Here is a 22,149-nt window from a genome sequence, read left to right as displayed (position 1 = left end):
TTTCTCTCATGTGCTCGAGCTCAGTCTAAGAAATTAAGCTAAAATGAAATAATAGATACGTGTTGAGAGAACATTGTAGATTTGTGACAATTATTATTTTGGGTACGACATGGATCCCATGATTGATTGTCCATCTTACATGTCAGACGAGAAGCAATTAATGACGTTAGGGAACTGGTTCACCTGGTGAATTTCTGTTTGCTAAAAGCAAACTGATCCGTGAGCACGAAAAGGATCCACAGATCTCTTCACTGTTTAAATGTGCACTCCAAAAGAATAAATTGAAAAAGTTTCACTCGATGCGTAACAGAATTATGAGATATTTATTTTGGCCAAAAAAGTAGGAAATATGATTTCGGTTTTCCAAAAATTGTCATGCCTGTCAATTGGTTGGAAACTCTAACCATAAAATTTCTCTTTTTTTCTTGGAAACCTATCCCATAATTCGAAGATTCCTTTCGTTGTGTGATTATTGACTCTGTTGAGTCCATTCCAAAAATTTCATTGGGACATAAGTATTTGTTGACAATTATGTGTGTATCCACTCGATTTTCTGAAGCTATCATCCCCTTAAGAAATATTTCAGCAAAAAAATGTAAGGCACTGATTAATTATTTTACTTTTGTTGGTATGCCTTATGAAATTCAATCTAATAAAGGATTAAATTTTATGTCGGGATTTTTCAACAGATCGTTTACCAGCTCGTCGCCAAACAGCTGAAATCTAGCACTTACCATCCTGAATCGCAAGGTGTTCTTGAAAGATACCGATCTACCTTAAAAAATATGATTCGGAATAATACTCTTGATCATGAGAAGGACTGGGATGAAGGAGTTAATTTATTATTATTTGTTATTCGTGAGTCAGTTCAGAAGTCGTTAGGGTTTAGTCCATTCAATTTGGTGTTTGGCCATTAAGTACGTTGTTCTTTGAAGTTACTGAAGAAACAGTATTTTATAGATGACCCGAAAGAAATGTACTTAGTGAATTATGTTTCCAGGATTCGGTCCAAATTTGCGGGTGCTTCTGAAGTGAAAAATCAACTTGCTACTTTATTGAATGAATATGTGTGTGCATTTGCGGACGTTCCTAATCAAACCAATATTGCTATTTATGACGTTATGTAGGTCAATATTCTCCTGTGAAACAGCGTCCCTATTGTGTGTATCCAATCAAGACTGATAATATGCGTGAAATAATATCTTATGAGCTGGAGAATTTCATTACAGAACCGAGTAAAAGTGATTGATATTCACCTTTTGTTCGGTTGGATTCTGTATAGACATTCGCAAAGTTAATGCTTTGAAAAAGACATATTTTTATCCCTTTCCACAAATGAAGTATTGTATTGCTAAAATAGGAAAGACTCGGTGTATCACAAAATGTGACCTGCTTAAGGGATACTGGGCAGTTCACTAACTGACCTAGCAAAAGAAATCTCTGCTTTTGTCACCCTTGATGGATTATACCAGTACTATTCAATGCCAATTTGAAATGAAATATTCTTACGCACTTTTCAGAGAATGATGAATCAATGTCTCAACACTCTGTTGGATGTTGGTATTTATGTTGATGATACTGTAATTTACAGTAACACCTGGAAAGAACACTTATGTGTATCACGTGGTGTTTTTGAGATGACTAAGAAAGTCAACACCACTGTAAATATCGTAAAAAGTGATTTTTCTGTAGCCAAAGTTGTTTAGCTTTGTCGTTGTCAAGTTGCTCAAATACAAGTCAAAGTTGATTGCATTGTGAATTATCCAACCTCTATAAACTAGAAAAGTTTAATGATATTTTTAGAAATGGTTGGTTATTACAGAAACTTTGGTAAACGTTTTGCTGACGTCACAGTACTATTAATAAATCTAGTGAAAAAATAAGAAAAATCTGAAAAATGCCAATATGCTATTGATAATATTATATTTTCATTGAGCATTTACCTTGTACTGATGACACGAAACTTTGATAAGCCTTCCGAATTAGCTGTTGATGCCACCGATTATCGCTCTGAACTCATTCTGTCACATTTAAACAACAGAGATACTGAATACCATATCTGTTATTTTTCTAAAATGTTTAACTCTCAACAAAAAGAATTATTCAACCGTGGATAAAGAAATATTGGTTTCAGAATATTTCAATACATGTGTATCTGCATTTCAACAATATATTGTCACTTCCACGGTTTGTTTGTTTGTTTTGGAATTTCGCACAAAGCTACTCGAGGGCTATCTGTGCTAGCTGTCCCTAATTTAGCAGTGTAAGACTAGAGGGAAGGCAGCTAGTCATCACCACCCACCGCCAACTCTTGGGCTACTCTTGTACTAACGAATAGTGGGATTGACCGTCACATTATACACCCCCATGGCTGGGAGGGCGAGCATGTTTAGCGCGACGCGGGCGCGAACCCGCGACCCTCGGATTACGAGTCGCACGCCTTACGCGCTTGGCCATGCCAGGCCCACTTCTACGAATCACAACCCATCGACGATTTGAACCAAATGAAAGGTAAGAAAAGAAAGCTGTTAAATGGAAGTTTAACATTAATATAATATGGTTTGAAGATAATCCTCGTCAAAGGGGTTGATACATCTGTGCTAATGCACTTTCCAGAACAAATAAATCAGTGTGATGTAAAAAACGGAAATTATTATTTAGCGCCAGGGATTTTTTTTAATATCGTGCAAAGCTACACGAGGGTCATCTGCGCTAGCCGTCCCTAATTTAACTGTGTAAGACAAGAGGGAAGACAGTTAGTCATCATCACCCAACGTCAACTCTTGAGCTGCTCTTTCACCAACAAATAATGGGATTGACAATCACATTATAGCACCACCACAGTTCAAAGGGTGAACATGTTTGGTGGAACGGAGATGTGAACCCGCGACCCTCAGATTACAAGTCGAGTATCTTAACCACCTGGGTGTACCGTGCCTTAACGTTAGTGAAAACAACCGTTTTGTCTCTTAAATATCAAAGACTTTAATTTCTTGTTTATTCCTCGTGCAAAGGGGTTAAATACTTCAAAACACTTTATAGGACCTTTTGAAACTGAAAGGTAGATCTCTGTATGTTTTCATTAAAATTTGGAGAGGCGGCGGATACGAAAAAAATTTCCAAAATGGGTGAGGAGAGACAGTTCGTCTATGACCGCCAGATGGGTAACTAAAACAATTGTGTTAGACAAAAAATCTGCTCCCCCAAGCAATATATTCTTTACAGAGTATTATTCTTATCAAATCAAAATTGTAAAACAGAACAGCCTTCCCAAACAAAACTGTGCCACCTCTGCAAACAGGAAGTATGAAATAAGATCTCTTAACTTTCCGCTGAATCACTAATGACTCATAATTATTCACCGTGATCAATGAAAACGAACCTTAAAAAGGTTTTGGTTTCCCTATAAATTGTTTTGTCTCTTGTGAATGTGTCAGTGTTAAACGACTTGTCTATAAATACAACAGGGATATATAACAATGACCAAACAAAATATTAAATGTTTTTATTGACGTTTTCGGTAAAAATAACCAGCTTACATCCTAAATGACGTATTTAGTACAAGTACAAAAATAAAAAAAAATAAATCAGACGGTTTCCAGCTCTCACAGGTTAAAGACAAGACCCTGAAAAATAAAAAGAATATCCATTGAATATACAAGTTTTATACAAGAAAAAAATGAATCATGTGATAATTTTTTGGCTTTAGTTATTTTTTGGCATACTCTAATTTTCATTATCTGCTTTCTGTTGTACAGCAGTATGTCTGCTGATTTATAACGCTACCGAGTTTTAGTACCTGAGGTCGGCATATCGCAGAAAAGAACCCATTTTGAATTTTTGTACTTAGAAGTTAATTAAATCTAATAAACAAAACTTAACAATCTATTCAAACCTTATCGTGCTTTATAGGCTTATTATTGTTGTTTGGTTTGATGCAAAACCACATTGAGCTACTTTCAGTGACCAAAGCGGTGAATCTATTCCCGGATCGTAGAGTCCATAAACTTAACACTGTCTTACAGGCGGGCATATGTTTGTTATTAATAGAAAATAATTTCAAACAATTTTTTTCAACATCCCCAACATCCTGTATCACAGTGTCCGGTTTGGTGGTGATTCAACAAAAAATTTGAACAAATAGACATTCACAAATATTAACGTTTATTTATATAAATAAATAATATTTCCAGCTTTCTTTATATTACAAACTAACTCATTTCTTTATTTAGTACAATTATGAGAGTTGATAGGTTTTATTCATAAAACCATTAAACAAAGTTTTATAAAGTTAGGTGTATGATAATATTGCTTGAAAATAAGACAGTGTGAGAAATCGTACGTTTTTCACTCAGTCTCTAAGGAATTGAGGGATTACAGCACAATGAGTTATCAGAATAGTATTAGAATGAGTGGATTCAGCACTCTACTTCTCTAAGTTCAACCAATGTGGAAAACACCTTAAGTGTTTTAAACGTTTCAATCCCATATACAATGTGAGTTTGAGAAAATAATATAAAAGACAGGAGTTCAACAAAAGAAAATAATACCAAAAGATGCTACTTAGAACAAATCAATCGCGAGAAGCAAAGGAAGAAAGTAATATACTGCCAGTAAGAATCAAAAGCTATTTCTAAGTCGGTGTATGAATGATGATACGTATTATCATTGATCCCAGACGAATCTCCGAATTATTATATTACGTATTAGGATTAACTTCAAACTAAGTTAATTTTTAATTTAAATATAGGAGTCGATTAAATGTCGATATGTATTACATTTATGATATTTGCCAAGAATATTAATACACAGAATTCTCTTTTTTAACACAAATATATTTTAATATATAAACAACAATAAAATTTATAATAACAGTTATTATAAATAATTATTGTAACAGATTCAGTGTTATACATTTATATTAATATTTACATTTGATTCTGTTTCATGCTTGTGACGTATATTGTTGGATATGCATTGCTCAATCCAGCCTGTTATCTAAATTTACAGACGATTCTCGGGAGCAAGAATTGATAATATATGTTTTCGAAAACACTAGCGTGGCTTCCAATATTATATTGTTGAACGTTCGTAGAATCTTTATTACTTGGTACGAAATTTAGCCGAGAGACAGTAAAAGAATATTTTTTGTTGCTACAGATAGTATACTATAAGACTTGGAAGGTATAATTGTGATAAACGCTTACTAATCACAAAACTAAAGATATTTGACCAGGAAGGTTTACGGATTTCAAACTTTACTAAATTAACTTCGGACGTTAATATTTCTATGAGGATATTAAATATCTTTATCAGTAAAAATTCAGCCTGTAAGTGGCGTGAAGCCAGCTAAGAAAAGAAAGCGCTGGCTTAAGAGAGGTGCAACAATATCAACTCAGAAATACTTTGTTCGTCGTGTACCTGGTCCGTCGCTAAAATATTCAATACTAGACCAGATAGAAGACTCAGTGTATAAATCAATATTGGTAATAAGTGAATAAACTTCTAAATTCCAATTTATGGTTATACGAAATCGTAATACGTAACACACGTAGCATAATAAATCGGATATTCGTCCGAGATAAATAATAATAATACGTAACATGACTATATACAAAAGTCTTATAAATTTACAAACAATATTGAGTCTTCTATCTGTTGTGGAACGTAATATCTTATTGACGGTTCACGATGAACGAAATAGTTTCGATTTGATAACAGTACAGTTCACGTAATCGGTAACTCTATTCTTTGCTGGTCTCACACGCCACTTACAAGATAATTTCTCAACGACGAAAGTATCTAACGTCCTCGTAGAAATATTATTGTCTGAAGTTAATTATGTAATGTTAAATTGTTTATTATGTTCGAAATATACAAACACTTTTGGTCAAGTATCTCTAACTACTAGATTAATAAGCTCTAAGTACAGTTATAGTTTCGCAGGTTTATGATATACAAATTTTAGCAAACCAACAAAATAAAATGTAAACTGCCTGTTGGCGCATCGATGTATGAACGTTAAGACGAGGTTCTTGAAAGCTCAGTTGGCTTAACTAGTGCTCTTATGTTTCGTAAAACATATATTCTCACACCTGAGAATCTTCTACAAAATTAGAGTACAGGCAAGAATTTTGCAACACAATTTGACAATACATGAGATAAATGCAGCTCTAAATGTATATTTAACCAAAACAAATACAGATATCAAAATAAATACATTATAGTAAATCCGTTACAACGATTAAAAGTAATAAATAACACTATTATATTTACGTTGGTATGAGTTAATTTGGGATAGGAATAACCAAAACATAAAAATCTTGACAACCATAATATGGAAACTCAACATATTCGTAACACCAATTTATCAAATAACTGAAGATATACTTTCCACTGCATAAAGACGTCGGCTACTCATCTAAATCAAATTCGTTTGGTTTTTCTCCCTCTTTGAACTCCACTTCTTTATATGTTGCATGAAAAGGTATGAAAATGATAAGTAAAGTTACACTTTTCTGGAACTTAGAGATGCAGCATTTATGTATCGTAAAAATTTGGAGAAACACTTAAGACATTAATATAATACAAACATCATTTTTCGAATCAGAATACTTCAACTACTTATGTGAAGTTACAACACTAGAATACGTGTTTCGATGCCTGTTGTGGAAAGAGAACAGAAAGCCCATTGTGTTGCTTTGTGCATAAGTTGAGAAAAACGAATCAAGATTGTTACTTTAATACCTAAAATACATTAAATACATTGCACACAATAAATTTTCTGCTCATTATACAACTGTAATAAATTATATATGAAAACGTGTTTTTTATCAATGCATTGTTTTCAGATAATGTGTCATTATCTCTCCTTACCTGAGTGAAAAAATAGTGAATATACATTACAATATTCTCTTTTTGTACCTATGATACAACATAACTGCTCTTCATAACAGTTTTTGTTCGTTTGAACATTCAGTTCTTTTGAAAAGTGTGCATATGTTACAACAGAACAACCAATAATACATAGACTATTGTTTTAAGGGTAAGAATATATTAATAGGTAGATCTAACTTGTTCACATGATAATATTACCTTTACGTTCATCTTTTCCATCGAATGTAACCACACCATGGCAAATCCTTCTGCATACGTATCTGCAAATACCATATCTACAATAAAGGAGCACACAGCGGTACCTGCAGCGACCTTCAGTCTCAATTACAACTCCAAATATCAATAGGCATAAAAGAAAAATCGTTCCCTTATTCAGATAAAGATCTAAAAAACACAATAAATTAGGCATAAAAGAAAGATCGTTGGCTTGTTCATGATAATGATAAAAGAAACACAATAAATTTCGTATTTTAAATCATGACATACTGGTAAACAACTTATTACTTCCATAAGTAGTTTTTTATTCTCAACTGTGTCCTGTTTGAACAATTTTCCAACTATTACTCAAATGATCCAATTATAAAATATGTCGTTTAAACTTCCAACTTTTAGGTTTATAATTACATTGTCTACAAATTATTAAAACATAACAATATTGAGGGACGACAAGTTAAGTATGAAAAATGTTGATACATCAACATTATCAAGTCTTTTTACCATATTAAACACTTCAATCAGATTCCCTCTAGCTTTTCTTTTTTGAAAAAGAAAGTTTAGAGATCTTTATCTCTCTTAATATGAAATTCCTCCATCCTTAGTACCATTTTAGTAATCCTACTCTGAACTCTTCAATGTTTTTCCTAAGGTAAGGAGCCCAAGACTGAACTGAATTCTCCAAACATGGCCTAACCAGTGATATATTCAGATAAATTATAACCTCTTTAGACTTGTATTCAATACTTTTATAGATACAAATCAAAATCCTATTTGCCCTAAATCTAGCAACAGCACACTGCTTGAATGCCTTAAGAAACATATCAATCATTATATCAAGATATTTTTCCTGCATGACACTGTTTAGTTTATTTCCGTCGAAATTATAATTCAAATCATGATAACTCATATGCATTATCTTGCATTTATCAGAATTAAAACCCATATGCCATTGATTTGCCGAAATCAGCAGCGTTTTTTTCACAGTTAGCAACACTCAAAACGTTGATATCATCAGCAAAGTTAAAGAAATTATTGACTGTTCCTTCATCTCCGTCATTAATATAAATTAAAAAAAGCAATACTTTTAAGACTGAGTCATGAGGTACACCACTTGGATCTTTAATCCAGATCGACTTGACTCTATTTCTAATAGTCCTCTGCTATCTTTCATCTAGCCACTTTTATAGTAAATTACTTAATGTACCTCCCACACCAAGAGATAAGGTTCGTTGCAAGCCACTTCATACTGCTCTGTGTCAAATGCTTTCTGAAAATCCAGATACGCCGAACCTAAGTATTTTTCTTTCTCATCTGGATTATGCTCACGAACGGAAAGGTATTAATACAATGAATGAAATGAAGTGACTTACACATGTTTGAAAATTATGATTGAATTTGTCATATACGGTTAATCTGCGTGAGAATTCGCGTGAGCGTATGTAATAATTGTTATTTAAACTTTCTCAAAGTTTTTAAATAGGATTCTGTTTGACCCCTTATTCTTTTGAACGTTTTGAAATTTTTACAATTCCTTTCTCTCGAAATGATACAGAAACCACATACACACATACTACTGATGTATTAGACTTCATTAGGGATATGTATTTCTATCACATTACAAACTGTTTTATGAAGAATGACCGTTTTTAATCAATAACAAACATATGTTATCACACTATTTTATGAATAATTGTTGAAAGTTGAGATTGGAAAAATTGTTTTTCACATTTTACTCAACAAGTCTTGTTACTTTTGATTACGCAACATCGATACTAAGAATAGGTGGTTGTTTGCTGGGATTTCCCCATTTCATCATTCACAGAGAAATTTCAAATTATACTAAAACGATAACGAATCCTGAAACAAGCACACACACACAAGGGAACAGTGGGAGTGTTGTAAAGTATGTTGGACTACTAATAAAGTCATATGTGAATAACAAGTTGTGTAAAAAACATGCCGAAAGGTATTTTATTTTATATACACCTAACCTTAGCTTCCTTCACTATCTTCTCTAAAAGTTATTCTTAGAAACACAATAAGAGCTTCACGTGTAAATTCATTGTAAATACATGGGAATAAAGTACACTATAAAACTAAAAGCTGATCGGCATTTGTGTAGGGATTGGTTTGTTGTAACATTCATCAGAGATTGTAAGTGCGCGTGAGAGTGAATACAATTGCCAACTAATTAACCGTGTTACCTATTAAACAAACAAAGGTTGAACTTCCGCACCAATGTCTGTTATACTAGGGTTATGATGGGTTACTGTAATGCTAAGCCACTCAAGGTAAATAAGTACAGGTTTGAAAACCGTTTTGAATCTCAAGACAAATTACTTTTTTTTTAAAATAGTAATCTTTCAAACCAAATGTGCACGTTTATCATCTATATCTTCAATGTAGAAAGCAATGTCATTTCTGTGTCCCAAATTTGTCATAATTCTCTGTTTATTAAGATTATGTTCTTTTTTCACTTTAACATGTTTGAAGTTTACTTCTGTCTTTGATTCCTTCAGTGCAATGACTATCAAACAGTAAATTAATGTGTGATAAATAACAAGCAAATAATAAAAAAGCTTTTTATAACATCTTTTGAATCTATTAAATGATAACTATATGTAAGTGAGTGGGCAAATTAAAAAAGAAATGGAAAGCCCAAATTACCCTAATATCTGATCTCAAAAAATATTGTTTTAGTCAGATATCCTCAAATCCTTCGGAAATTATTAATTTGATGTTTTTAATATAATGAAAAAGAAACGAGATAGTTATCACTGTATAATACGGAATTTTAAAATCGGTAATGAAATACAATGTTGGCAAAAGTATCCAGATCATCAAAAGAAATTACTACCAAAAGATTAAACTTTTACGACAAAAAACTTAAAATCAATATTTCTAAGAAAAAGACCGATACTCTTAAGTCGGACGGCAATGATAATTCACCTCTTGTTACTGTCACATTTCTGGCAAAACACGAAAGTACAAAGCTACGTAAAGGGATGTTAATACTCTGCCCACTACTAGTATCGAAACCTGGATTTCCGATAGCCGATAGCCAAGTATGTACTTTTGTGTTCAACTGCAAAGGTTAATAAATGCATATAAACCAAACATTACAATGATGAAATTTGACACATTTACCCCAGTCTCCAGTTTTAAGTATGAAAACAATGTGGTTTCAAATAATTTTGGAAGATGAAGTACGAGGATTAACAGCAATTAAGATAAATATCTCACTGAAGATTTCATTCAAAGATAAAAAAATAGATTATTCTAGATATTATTTGTATTTGTTCGTGGTTAGGATAAATAATATCAATACTGAAATTCCATGCTCAGTTAACTATACGAGTTACTAAAGATTATGCGATAATTTCTTTCAACGTTTCGATCACACTTTTCTCGTTTTTTTTTTAATTTCGCACAAAACTTCTTGATTCCTATATGTGCTCGCCGTCCCTAATTTAGCAGTGTAAGACGAGAAGAAAGGCAGCTAGTCATCACCACCCACCGCCAACTTTTGGACTAATTTTTTACCAACGCATAGTGGGATTGACCGTCACATTATCATAGCATGTCTGGCGCGACGAGGATGCGAACCCGCGACCTTCAGGTTACGAGTCGTACGCTTTAACAGGCTTGGCCATGCCGCGTCAACTCTTTTCTTTTTATAATGTTATAAAATTTAAAGACTGTGTTCATTCAAAGATAAAGAAGAAGATTATTTAAGATATTATTTAGGTTTGTATTTCAGAACGGCTGGTATGGGTATTAACATTTTTATTGATAAGCAGAGAATAACGTTAGACCTTCCACAGAGAGTTTACAACTGACCGTTGCCGAACACGTGTCTTAGAGACAACAGTATAAACGGGTACGGGAAGGTAGGGGACGTTGCAGTTAGAAGTTGGATTATTAACTAGTAATATATAAAAGTGTTCCTTTATATTGGTTTAATTTTGGTTTTAGTTGCTGTATAAATAGGGCTTCTTTGATTTTGAGTTTGTTTATATTTATTTCCCAACTTAATGTTTGGGTGTTTAATATGATTATGTTGTGTTTATTTGATTTGTAGTGTTCAAAAACGTGTGAAGGTGTTTTTCTGTTCTATGAATTTAGATAATTTTTCCAATATAGAAATATAGAAATAGAAATATGTTAGTGTTATGTTTCTCAGTATAGTTTATACATAGTATGGACTTTAGTTTTGTACCTAGTTTTTGAATATATTTCGTGTTTACTTGAATGTAATGTTTTCTTATAAGTTGTTTTTTTCAGATGTTGGCTATAACATATGGTATGCAGCAGTATAAGGTTTTGTAGTTTGTTGTACTTTGGGTTTATTGTTCTTTGTTATTCTATGTGTGTGCGTATAGTTTTTTCCACAGTTTTTTGAGGAACTTTGTTGATGTTGATGAAGTGTTGTTTTATTTAGTTGATGTTATCATTAATTTTATCTGGTGGGAATAGTTTTGTGGCTGTGTTTATTTTATTTTGTTTTATGTGCTGAGTCCCAGAGAATGTATTATCCAGTATGGGTGATTTTTCTCTGTATTTCTGTTTTGAATTGTGTTTCAGTTCTAGTGATTTTGAGGTTAAGAAATACTAGTTTGTTAGTTGGTTCACAGGGGAACTTAATGTTGGGGTGTATCGAGTTAACATGATTGAAAAAACTAAGTGTGCTCTGTAGATGTGAATCTAGCAATTTTATCATAAACATACGTATATCAGTATATTGGTGGGTGTAAGGTTCAATTGATCGTTTGAGAATAAATTTGTGTCATAAAAATGTTGGTTTGGACTGGTGATACGGGATTCCCCATATTTAGGCCATTTGTTTGTAGGAAATTTGGGTTATTGAACATAAAGTTAGTTTTGGTGGTAGTGAATTCTATAAGGGTTACTAATTGGTTACTGGGGATGTGTATCAATACGTTGGGGTTTTGGATATAAAGTTCTAAGGTTATCTTGCAAGATTCAGCTGTTGGGACTCCTGTGAAGAGGGAGATTGCACGAAAACTAGCCTTTAAGGCTTTATGATTTATTTGATTAAGAATATATTTAAAGTTATAGGAATCTTTGGAAAAGGAGTCGGTTGATGATACATATTTAGAAAATTCTCACGCTATATATTTACCGAAGTCGTAGTTAAATGATTCATAAATCGACATTATGGGTCATAGTGCACAGTCGGGTTTGTGGTGTTTAGGGGTGCCGTATAGTTGTGGTGTTCGGTCTTTCGTAGGTGAGAATAAAGGTTTTCTGAGATTGTGTCCTTTTTTTTTTTCATTTTCAGTAGTGGTTTGTTTAATTGTGGGTTAATCATCATCAAGAATTATACAGTTTTGTTAGCAGCCAGGATAAATAATATCAATACCAAAATTTGATGATTAGTTATCTATCGACGTTACTAAAGATTGGATCCTGTTATCTGTTAGGAACGTTACAGACACACGTTGCGTTTTATAATTTTACAGAATATAAAGACTGAGCTCTTTTGGAAACTCAAATTCACTGTTTATTAGCAAATGAGTAACCTAAGGGTTGACAGGGAGTAATGATGATTAGTTACATTTCCCTCTAGTCTTTCAGTGCTAAATTTGGCATGGCTACCATGCAGCTTCGCACAAAAAATAAATAAAAACTTTTACATATATGTTATTCCCCGCTGACACAATGCTAAAACCAGGGGTTGGATTCCTATCGGTGGAATCTTCAGATAGGACGATGTGGCTTTGCGAAATTAATACACAGACAAATATATACTACTAATGTATTAAATTTATTTGTTTCCTTGGAGTTAAGTACAAAGATACACAGTGGGTTGTCTGTGTCATCATGGGTTTCAAAACCCGCTTTCTACCAGTGTTAGTACGTAGACATATCGCTGTGCCATTGTGAGGTGTACTAGATTTGATTAATAATACATATATCACTTTATAGTTTCATGAAGGATGACCAAGTGATGTTTATTTAATACCAAACATATATTATTATACTATGTTAAGAGCAGTTCTTGAAAGTTTAGAATACAAACAATGTTTTTGCATATTTTATTCAACACGTTCTGCTACTTATAACATAACATCAGAACTAAGAAGAGTTGATTGTTTGCTGTATTTTCTCCATTTCATTTACAGCAAGTAATTGTTAAGGGATAAACTTGATGCTAACTCTTATGATATTTACTTTTTTTAAATATTTACTGTACTTTGCTTTCACTTTATCATTTCTCTGATAATCTATATTTGTTTGGAGAGGTTTTACATTATACCGAAACGATAAATGACCCTAAAATACACACACACACACATAGGGAAAAAGTGGGAGTGATCGTCTACGTAAAGTTTGTTGGACTAGTAAAAAATCATATTTGGATAATAAGTTGTGCAAAATCACACGGAAAGGTTCTTTAATCTCCATACACTAACCTCAGCTTTCCTCACTCTCTTGTCTAGAAGTTATTTTTCATAACACGATAGGAGCTGGTCGTTCACAATCACCATCAAAACCAGGTATAAGGTACACTATAATTTTTGGATTCGAAATGCCCATTATAGCGTGTAGAGCAATACTAACACATATCTGGTACTTGTGTAACGAAAGGTGTATTGTTGTACTGATGATCACTTATAATTTGTATATAATATTTTTTTAAATAATGTCTTATATATGTAAATTACATTGAACAGTGATTACAATTGAACGTTACTGTGAATGTATTATAGTATAGTATTGTATAGTATAGTATTACTAGAGCAGAACTTTACCTAAAAATCGAAAAAAATTTCACTGAAATTCATTTTTACTGATCATTGCTACAAATACCAACATATATATTAATCATTTCTAACGGATGACTAAATGAATCTGTTACACATATGTGAGTTGATATAACGATGGCTAAAACATAAATAGCAGGTGTTCAGACATTTGTTTATACCTATTTGTTTTGGTACTATTTGTTTCGTTCCGATTATCTGAAAGCGACAAACAATGATTACGATATTATATAAGATATGTTGATGTAGTCTTCACACTGAAAGTTTCATCATACATATACTGTAACAATACCATTCCCTCGCATAATGTGCATTTCACATTTGAATCGAAAAGGTTTTGAAAAAGTAAATGTTGTGTATATGCGGGTATTTACGATATTTGTAAGAACGATAAACGTACTTGGTTTACTTATTCATTCATTCACATATTTTTAAGCACAACTACGAGACATAAATTAATTGTGTTGCGAAGGTCTACATCGTCATGGAGCTTAGAATATAAAGTATTGTCACACAATAAGTATAACAGTTTTAAGAAGATTAATTTAGTAATAAAAATTAGACTCCTTGTTATGCACAATTACGAGACATAAATTAATTGTGTTGCGAAGCTCCATGACGATGAAGGCCTTCGCATAAAATCTCTTTAGATAACTGAATAAAGATAGAATACAAAGTATTGACATGAGATTAAATATGTTCCAACTGGTATTTAAATATGAATTATTTGTGATACTTTTGTTTACATTTAGTGTAATCAAGAATGTAATACTTTTTTTTTCTGAAAACTGTCTTTTAAATCCAAGTTTGTGGTGAAACTATTCGTGGAAGCTTTTGTATCAGTCACGTCATAGGTAACAATGGTTCTGGATTCGTTAGAGTTATCATAGAGTTTGAACCACAGAAAATGTTGCAATTAGGAGTTTGATCTATTTCATTGAGCTTGAAAGTTACAGAATGAAAAAGAAAGTGTAAGATATGTTCAGCTAAATGTTGTAAACATGAATAGCAGGTTGTATAAATAATTTTTTCTCACTGCTTGATAACTATTTTGTTAACAAATTAAGCTGTTTCTTTGTTTGTTTTAATACCTCACAATCATTCGGTATAAGTAAGTTTATGTTCTTGTATTAAGTATCCTATGCTATTGGTCAGAATGCGTTTTAATTGGTAATATGATATAAGTCTGGAACAAAACTTAGCACCCAGAATATGTTCAAACAATATTCAAAATGTAAACGAACAAATAATGATTGTAAGTAGGTAAAGTTGATGTTTTAATATTACACGTGAATCTCTTAAGAAAGGAAGTCTGGATTATGAAAGAACTTATAATACGAAAGAAGGACATCTAAGAAAAATGCTAAGATTTTTAAGGATTACAATAATTGTTAATTATTTAGAGATAGCCAAATGAAGGTAGAATCACTTATTTTGAAGCAAGTGGGAAACCCCCGTATAGAAACAACTCTTCCCAGTGTTGATGTTATGTTCCGAAAAGTTGTAGAACATGTTGAGTAAAATATTGAAGTGCGTTGCTTGCATTCAGTGCTTCTAGGAACTATACATAACTTAGTATAAAAATATGTTTTTGTTGTTAGATAAAAATAACATTGTTTATTCGAATGTTAGAACAAAAACGCAGATATGTCTAGATGATATATTATCACGAAACAGGTTCAAGGAGACAAAGTTACATAGGTAATATGAAGAAGTACTTTTAAAGAACACAGGTTTTTCCCCAGTAAAACTTACCATACCTTTTACTTCTAAATATTTTCACGCAGACATATATGTAATCTTTTATAATGAACCACCACTAATAATAGGGTGTTATTACCTTCTTATTTGTCAAATTTCTCTGTAACGCTACTGTACACATTATGTTTTTACAGCTATTTCTTTTTATTCAGTAAAATATTTAAATGTTTTCTCACTTTAAATGAAATGTTTACGACGTCTAACTAAATATGTGTATCAATTGAACAGAAACAATTATAAAAAATTAGACTCCTTCTTATGCACAATTATATGTTTTATTGTTTTGAATTACGCACAAAGCTACAATGAGCTATCTGTGCTCTGCCCATCACGGGTATCGAAACCCGGTTTTTAGCGTTGTTAAGTCTACAGACATACCGCTGAACTACTGTCGGACGTGTGCACAATTCCAAGACATAAATTAATTGTGTTGCAAAGCTCTGTGACGATGAAGGCCTTCGCATAAAATCTCGTTAGGTAACTAAGAAAAGACAGAATATAAAGTATTATCACACAATAAGTATAACAGTTTTAAGAAGATTAATTCAGTGAAGAGAAAAACAATTTTAGTTTTGTTGAAACGTAAACACTGGTAGTTTACGACAATTGACCACAAACAGCACAATATTTTTGTGATAATTCACAACCATTAGCAATCCAAAACATTATATGCTTACTTATAATAAAGAATATACACGAGATTTAAGGCCACTCAAACCCGTCAACTGTTACAGTATTTGCAAGGAAAGCAAAATGGTGTATTTTTCGCTGAGCAGAAAGTTATTCCTTGCTTGATGCGAGATGTTAATTTTGTTTTAATGTGAATGCAATTATTTTTACCTTAAACTAAATAATAACAGAAACAATAAGTAAACGTTATTAAAAAAAAATTGAGTAGTTCTAAATTTATAAATGGTCAAGCACTAATATTTAGATGAATTTAAACTATTACAATTTGAAAAAATATATCTGCGGGCATATTAAACAGTTAGTTTGAAATGTATGAGACTCAGATACTTATACAATAAAATACTTTTGTAAATATGTCAGAAATGTTTAAAAATAATTGTGTCAACGGTTTAGTCAGATGAAACTACGGTATGTGAATATCATAAGAATAATTACGGGACGACAAATATGAAAAGTGAAAGTGACTTGTCGAAGGTAAATTTCTGTAAATCGTAACACTCACAGTTGTATATACTAAAGTAAATCGCTTTTGTAGTATGCTAAATATAGGTAAAATATTTTTCAAATTCGTAACAACTGATATACATATATATCATTCATTAATAATTCATAACCTTGGCGTATGGCATACTAATTTGTTTAATAATCTTTAAGCGTTATGATTGAGGTATCAAAAAGTTGACTATTTTAATATTGACTTATACAACTGGGACGAGCGTGAAATATTTATCTACCTTTAGACTACAGTATTTGAAATACTCAATAATATTTTTTTGCCCTCACACACACACACACACACACACACTGTCGTGTCAAAAAGAGGAATTATTTTAAAACCTTTGCATCCAGTAAAGAAAAAAAATTAAACATTTGGATACAAACATTTTTGTATCTTTAAGTTCCCAAAATATAGAGTACGATTAATATATCCTTATGACAGAAGATTTTGAAAATACTCAATGTGTTTTAAAGATATTTGAAACTAAGTTTCAAATGTCATTTAGAACGTTTTTTAAAAGCTTCTATTTATTATCAGATGTAGTATAGACAATCCTCCAGTCTTAATTAGTCGAAGTTCACGAGCATAATCTAACACGTAATATCAATAAAGTAACCACAATAGATATAAAACGTTACTTTACAAATTAAGAGATGTTGATAACTGTCATTTCTACCTGGTTTTAGTTTCAACAGGTAGGCAATATTAAAATGATCAAAAAACTGTATTAACGATGAAAAATTATGTATTTAATCTTAAATGACTATTTATTAAAACTTGTGAGCTATATATAAATTAAAGAAATATTTCGTGTAGAACAGGTTTGTAACTTTCTTTTTCAGGATAAATTCACTTGCTTGAAACCATATGTTAATTTTGTTTTAATGGGAATGCAACTGTTTGTGGCCTGAAATATATATGTAAAAACGGATGCTTTTGATAGAGAAAGCTCTATGTAGAGGAGCGAACAAGTTTCGACCTTCTTCGTTCATCATCAGGTTCACAAAGAAAGAAAGAGGTAACGGACTGACAGCCAACCACATGTTTGAAGGTGGTTGTGTACAGAGTGTAGGAATGTAGAGGGCGCGCTAAGTTGTTGGATTATATTGTTTTAATATAGGTATAAAGGTGTTCCTTTATATTGCTTTATCTTGGGCTTGAGTTGTTGTATAAGTAAGGCAACTTCGACAAATCTATTGACATCCAACAGCAAACTTCCCAGAAAAAAAATAGAATTTTATATTTTCCAAAACACCTAAAAACAACATTTTAAGCATATTTTTCGAACAAATATATCACAGAACCATCACCATAATTTCACAAAACAGAAAACTAATAAGTAACCTTACACAAAGAAACATTAATTCCATTAAAAAACCTTAAACAAGCTGAAAATATTAAAATTCTCAAAGCAGAAAAAAGAAACGCTATATTTATGATGAACACGAATGAATACATCGAAAAATAAAGAACATCTTAACAGACACAAACACATTTAAACCAATACACATAAATCGAACAGAGACACACGAAAAGCAACTAAACAAAATACTACTAGAAATTAAAAAAGCCAACACAATTTTAAAAATATTTAATTTGTACCTTCGCAAAACCGATTCATGTACACCATAAATATACGACATCCCCAAACCTCATAAGCCGGATTGTCCATTACGACCAATAATGTCCACATATGAATTGTTTAATTCATTTTATGAAGGCATTCTCCAAATATGTAACATCAGTCAGCTCATTCATCAGAGACTCTTTTAATTTCAAATCTAACCTTAATAAACTTAATCATGAAGCCTTAAAGGACAGTTTCGATGTCATATCTCTCTTTACAGACGTCCTAACTGCTAAAGCCTGTAAGATAACCTTAGACCTCTATATCCGAGATCCTAACCCATCAATAGACATTCCCAACAATCAATTAGCAACCCTCATAGAATTCACCACGATGAATACAAACTTCACGTTCAACAACCACAACTATATACAAACAAATGGCCTAAGCATGGGCAACCCAGTATCACCAGTTTTAGCCAATATTTTTATGTCACAAGTTGAAACACAAGCACTTAGCACAGCATTATACTGGTACAGATATGTAGGCGACACGATTGCAGGATTCACATCTAGAGAACAAACACTTAATTTTTTCAATCATATTTACTCTATACATTTCAACATGAACTTCACATATGAACAGAAAGAAAGCAATAAGATATCCTTCACTAACCTCAAAATGACAAGAACTGATACACAATTTAAAACAAAAGTCCACCGAAAAATCACCCATACTGAACTATACATTCTTTGGGACTCAGCACATGAAACACAACAAAAACTCAACATACTAAGAAACCAAATAAACACAGCCGTAAAACTATGATCACCAGATACAATTAACGACGAATTAGACAAAATAAAACAATACTTCATCAACATCAATAATTTTCCTCCACAAACCAAAGAAAACATTATACGCACACATCTAGACAAAAGGAAAATCAACTAACAAAAGTAAATATATCTCACGAATTAAAAACATTCACGAAACAACATATACTTCTGCATACTAGTTTGGCAAAAACGGGTAACGAAATATGACATTTCAGTTAGTACTAAATTTAACTAAAGTAAAACCTACACTGACAGACACGACACCAACATTATTATAATATACAATGTGATAACTGCCACGACTTCTATATTAGAGAAACCAGTAGATAAATGGAAATCAGATTTACAGAACACAAAAAGTCACCTTCACACCTTTTTAAATACTGCAAATCAAATAAACACAACATAACCATAGAAAACACCCAAATACTAAATAAAGAAGCAAAACAAACGCAAATTTATAGAAGTCTTACTTGTACAACTCAAGCCCAAAATAACCCAATACAAAGGAACATTTTAAAACGTATATTAATAAATATAATCCAACATCTTAGCACGCCCTCTGCATTCCTACACTCTTTTACACAACCGCCTAAAAACATGTGGTCATCTATCTATCAGTTACGTCTTTTTTTTTTTTGTGAACCTGACGATGACTGAAGAAGGTCGAAACGTTATTCGCTATTCTACATAAAGTTTTCTCTATCGATACCAGCGGATTTTACATATATATTTTTCTCTACAAGTGGGTTTTCTCGTCATCTCGGATTATGATTTTCGACCTTAACTCATAACACAAACGATAGGAAAAGATTATATAAAAAACAGTGGTTCAGAGTTGCCATTGGTCAAACATTTCATAATATTAAGTTTAAACTATTTCTAGTCATTTTCAGGAAATATTCGCTATGTTTTACATTCTTGAACAAAACTGGCTTTAATATAACGGAACATCGAAACACAAACTCTATATTTTCGAAAATTTTTTACTATGCTTATGGTTAGAAAATGTATATTTTCTTATTTATGGTTTTATTTTAATGCCTTTCTATGCTGGAGTTAAAATCAAATTAATTTATTTCATAGTATTCTTGATTACAAATACATTCTACAAGATTCTATATGTACATATATTCATAAAGTAAAAATATATCTGGTGGAAAAATGTCAACTTATATACTTAAACTAGTTAAAGTCTTTGAAACATTTAGCATGTAGCAATTCTCACTTTGTTCTTTTCGCTTATAAAGAAATCTTGCAGTTATGAGTTATGACAATCGGTTTGTGAATTATTGAATCAATTTAATCTCTCATTTGCCATAAATGCCAAGACACATTTTTAAAGATATCACGCATTCTCATTTCCCTTCATTTCTTAGAAACGCGTAATTATTGTATATTTGTGCTGTGATATATCGCTAAACATGTCCCACAGTTTTGGCTGCATGGGTGTTTTAATTTTACCAATTAATTCAACTCTTACGTTAAAATTAGCTGCACATTTAGAAGAAGCTACTGAATGTTTGCTCTTCATTTATTCAACAGTTTTAGATTATGGATAAGTCTGTTTGAAGTTTTGATGGTTCTAACATAACTGTTTAGCTAATACGACACACAAAGTTCTCTTCTGTTTGAAATTACCAAATAAAGAAAACAATATTGATATATCCACTTCATTACTCATAAAGCTAAAATTGACTTCCATACAAACAATCTGTTCAGTTGAAAATATAATATTCAAATATGTACGTGTCAAGCTTGTCAATGATCCAGCATGGCCAGGTGGATAAGGTGATTGACTCGTGACCTGAGGGTTAAGGTTCGAACCCCTATCACACCAAACATGCTCGCCATTTTAGCCGTAGAGGTATTATAAGGTGATTGTCAATCCAACTATTAGCTAGTAAAATAGTAGCCCAAAATTTGACGGTTGATGATAATGACTAGCTGCATTCCGTTTAGTCTTACACTGTTAAATTAGAAACGACTAGTGCAAATCTTCCTGGTGTAGATTTACATGATGTTACAAAACGAACAAAGCTCGTCAAACTTGTCTCTATGGTTTCGAGAACTTTCTTTCAACTTGTTTCAAGTTACTTGATATTTCCAGGGGGTATATGTAAAAATAAGTTACTTGTTTGGTAAATGTGAAATATATACAGGCTATATTCTCTTTGGGTAGATCTCATACTTTTATCTTTGTTCTTAGATATTCGCGCAAAGCTACACAAACGATATTTGTGCTAATCACCCTTATTTTTCAGCTGATAGACTAGCGGGAAGACAACTGGTTAACAACACCCACCGACCACTTTAGACTAATATTTGTTTTGCCGAATAGCGAGACATATTATTTCCTCAAAGCGCATGTTCGTCAATATAATGTTTTCAAGTTAGTGGTTTAAAATGAGAAACAAACGTACTTGTGAATAATATAAACACAATAACTATGATGTTGTATTCTCTAGAAAATGCTTAAAGACATTGATAGTGCAGACAACAAGTTGCTATTAAGAATTAAAAATACTTTTAATTTGAATAATGAAGTCCCAGATGAACAATCAGCTTAAACATCGTGCATTAAATTGATAAAAAATGAAATTTCAAGAGAAAGGTAGGAATACTCTAATATGTTTGTGAGTTACGACTGCTATCATAAATATTGGGCTATGGTACCTCTTCTTTGTGACCTTTTAGCATTTCTCACCAAAACATTACGCTTTCACAATGCTTAAAAGATAGTATTATTGATAGATGTTTGTCTATTATGCCGTCTATCCAAGTTGATGCGTTGTTCTCGTATTGAACAAAATATAGTTTCACTAAGGTACTCCAGAGACACATGTTATTTATTGCACCACTTTGATTCCAACTCTATAATGGATTAAACGA

The 22,149-nt window shown here is 32.1% G+C and overlaps 2 long non-coding RNA genes across 5 annotated transcripts in view; one reads left to right on the top strand and one right to left on the bottom strand.

Moving 5' to 3' along the window:
• Positions 1-3,490: 3,490 nt before the first annotated feature.
• LOC143252831 (uncharacterized) overlaps positions 3,491-22,149 on the bottom strand; it is a 119,899-nt gene continuing 101,240 nt past the window's right edge. Inside the window, exons 1-3 of one of the 4 annotated variants that reach the window (XR_013029171.1) lie at positions 7,096-7,371; positions 6,391-6,466; positions 3,491-3,626 (exon numbers count right to left, since the gene is read on the bottom strand). This is a non-coding gene — a long non-coding RNA (uncharacterized LOC143252831). Of the gene's footprint in view, positions 3,627-6,390; positions 6,467-7,095; positions 7,390-22,149 lie in introns of those variants that run through there. The other 3 variants (XR_013029180.1, XR_013029178.1, XR_013029168.1) reach the window with 3 other exon arrangements.
• LOC143252833 (uncharacterized) overlaps positions 10,989-22,149 on the top strand; it is a 63,260-nt gene continuing 52,099 nt past the window's right edge. Inside the window, exon 1 of the long non-coding RNA XR_013029186.1 lies at positions 10,989-11,003. This is a non-coding gene — a long non-coding RNA (uncharacterized LOC143252833). The remainder of the gene's footprint in view (positions 11,004-22,149) is intronic.

Source organism: Tachypleus tridentatus, chromosome 6 (genome assembly GCF_004210375.1).
Source record: "Tachypleus tridentatus isolate NWPU-2018 chromosome 6, ASM421037v1, whole genome shotgun sequence".
In the NCBI taxonomy this organism is placed as follows: domain Eukaryota; kingdom Metazoa; phylum Arthropoda; class Merostomata; order Xiphosura; family Limulidae; genus Tachypleus; species Tachypleus tridentatus.
Note: the sequence above shows the minus strand (reverse complement) of the source record. Positions and strands in the feature narration are given on the sequence as shown.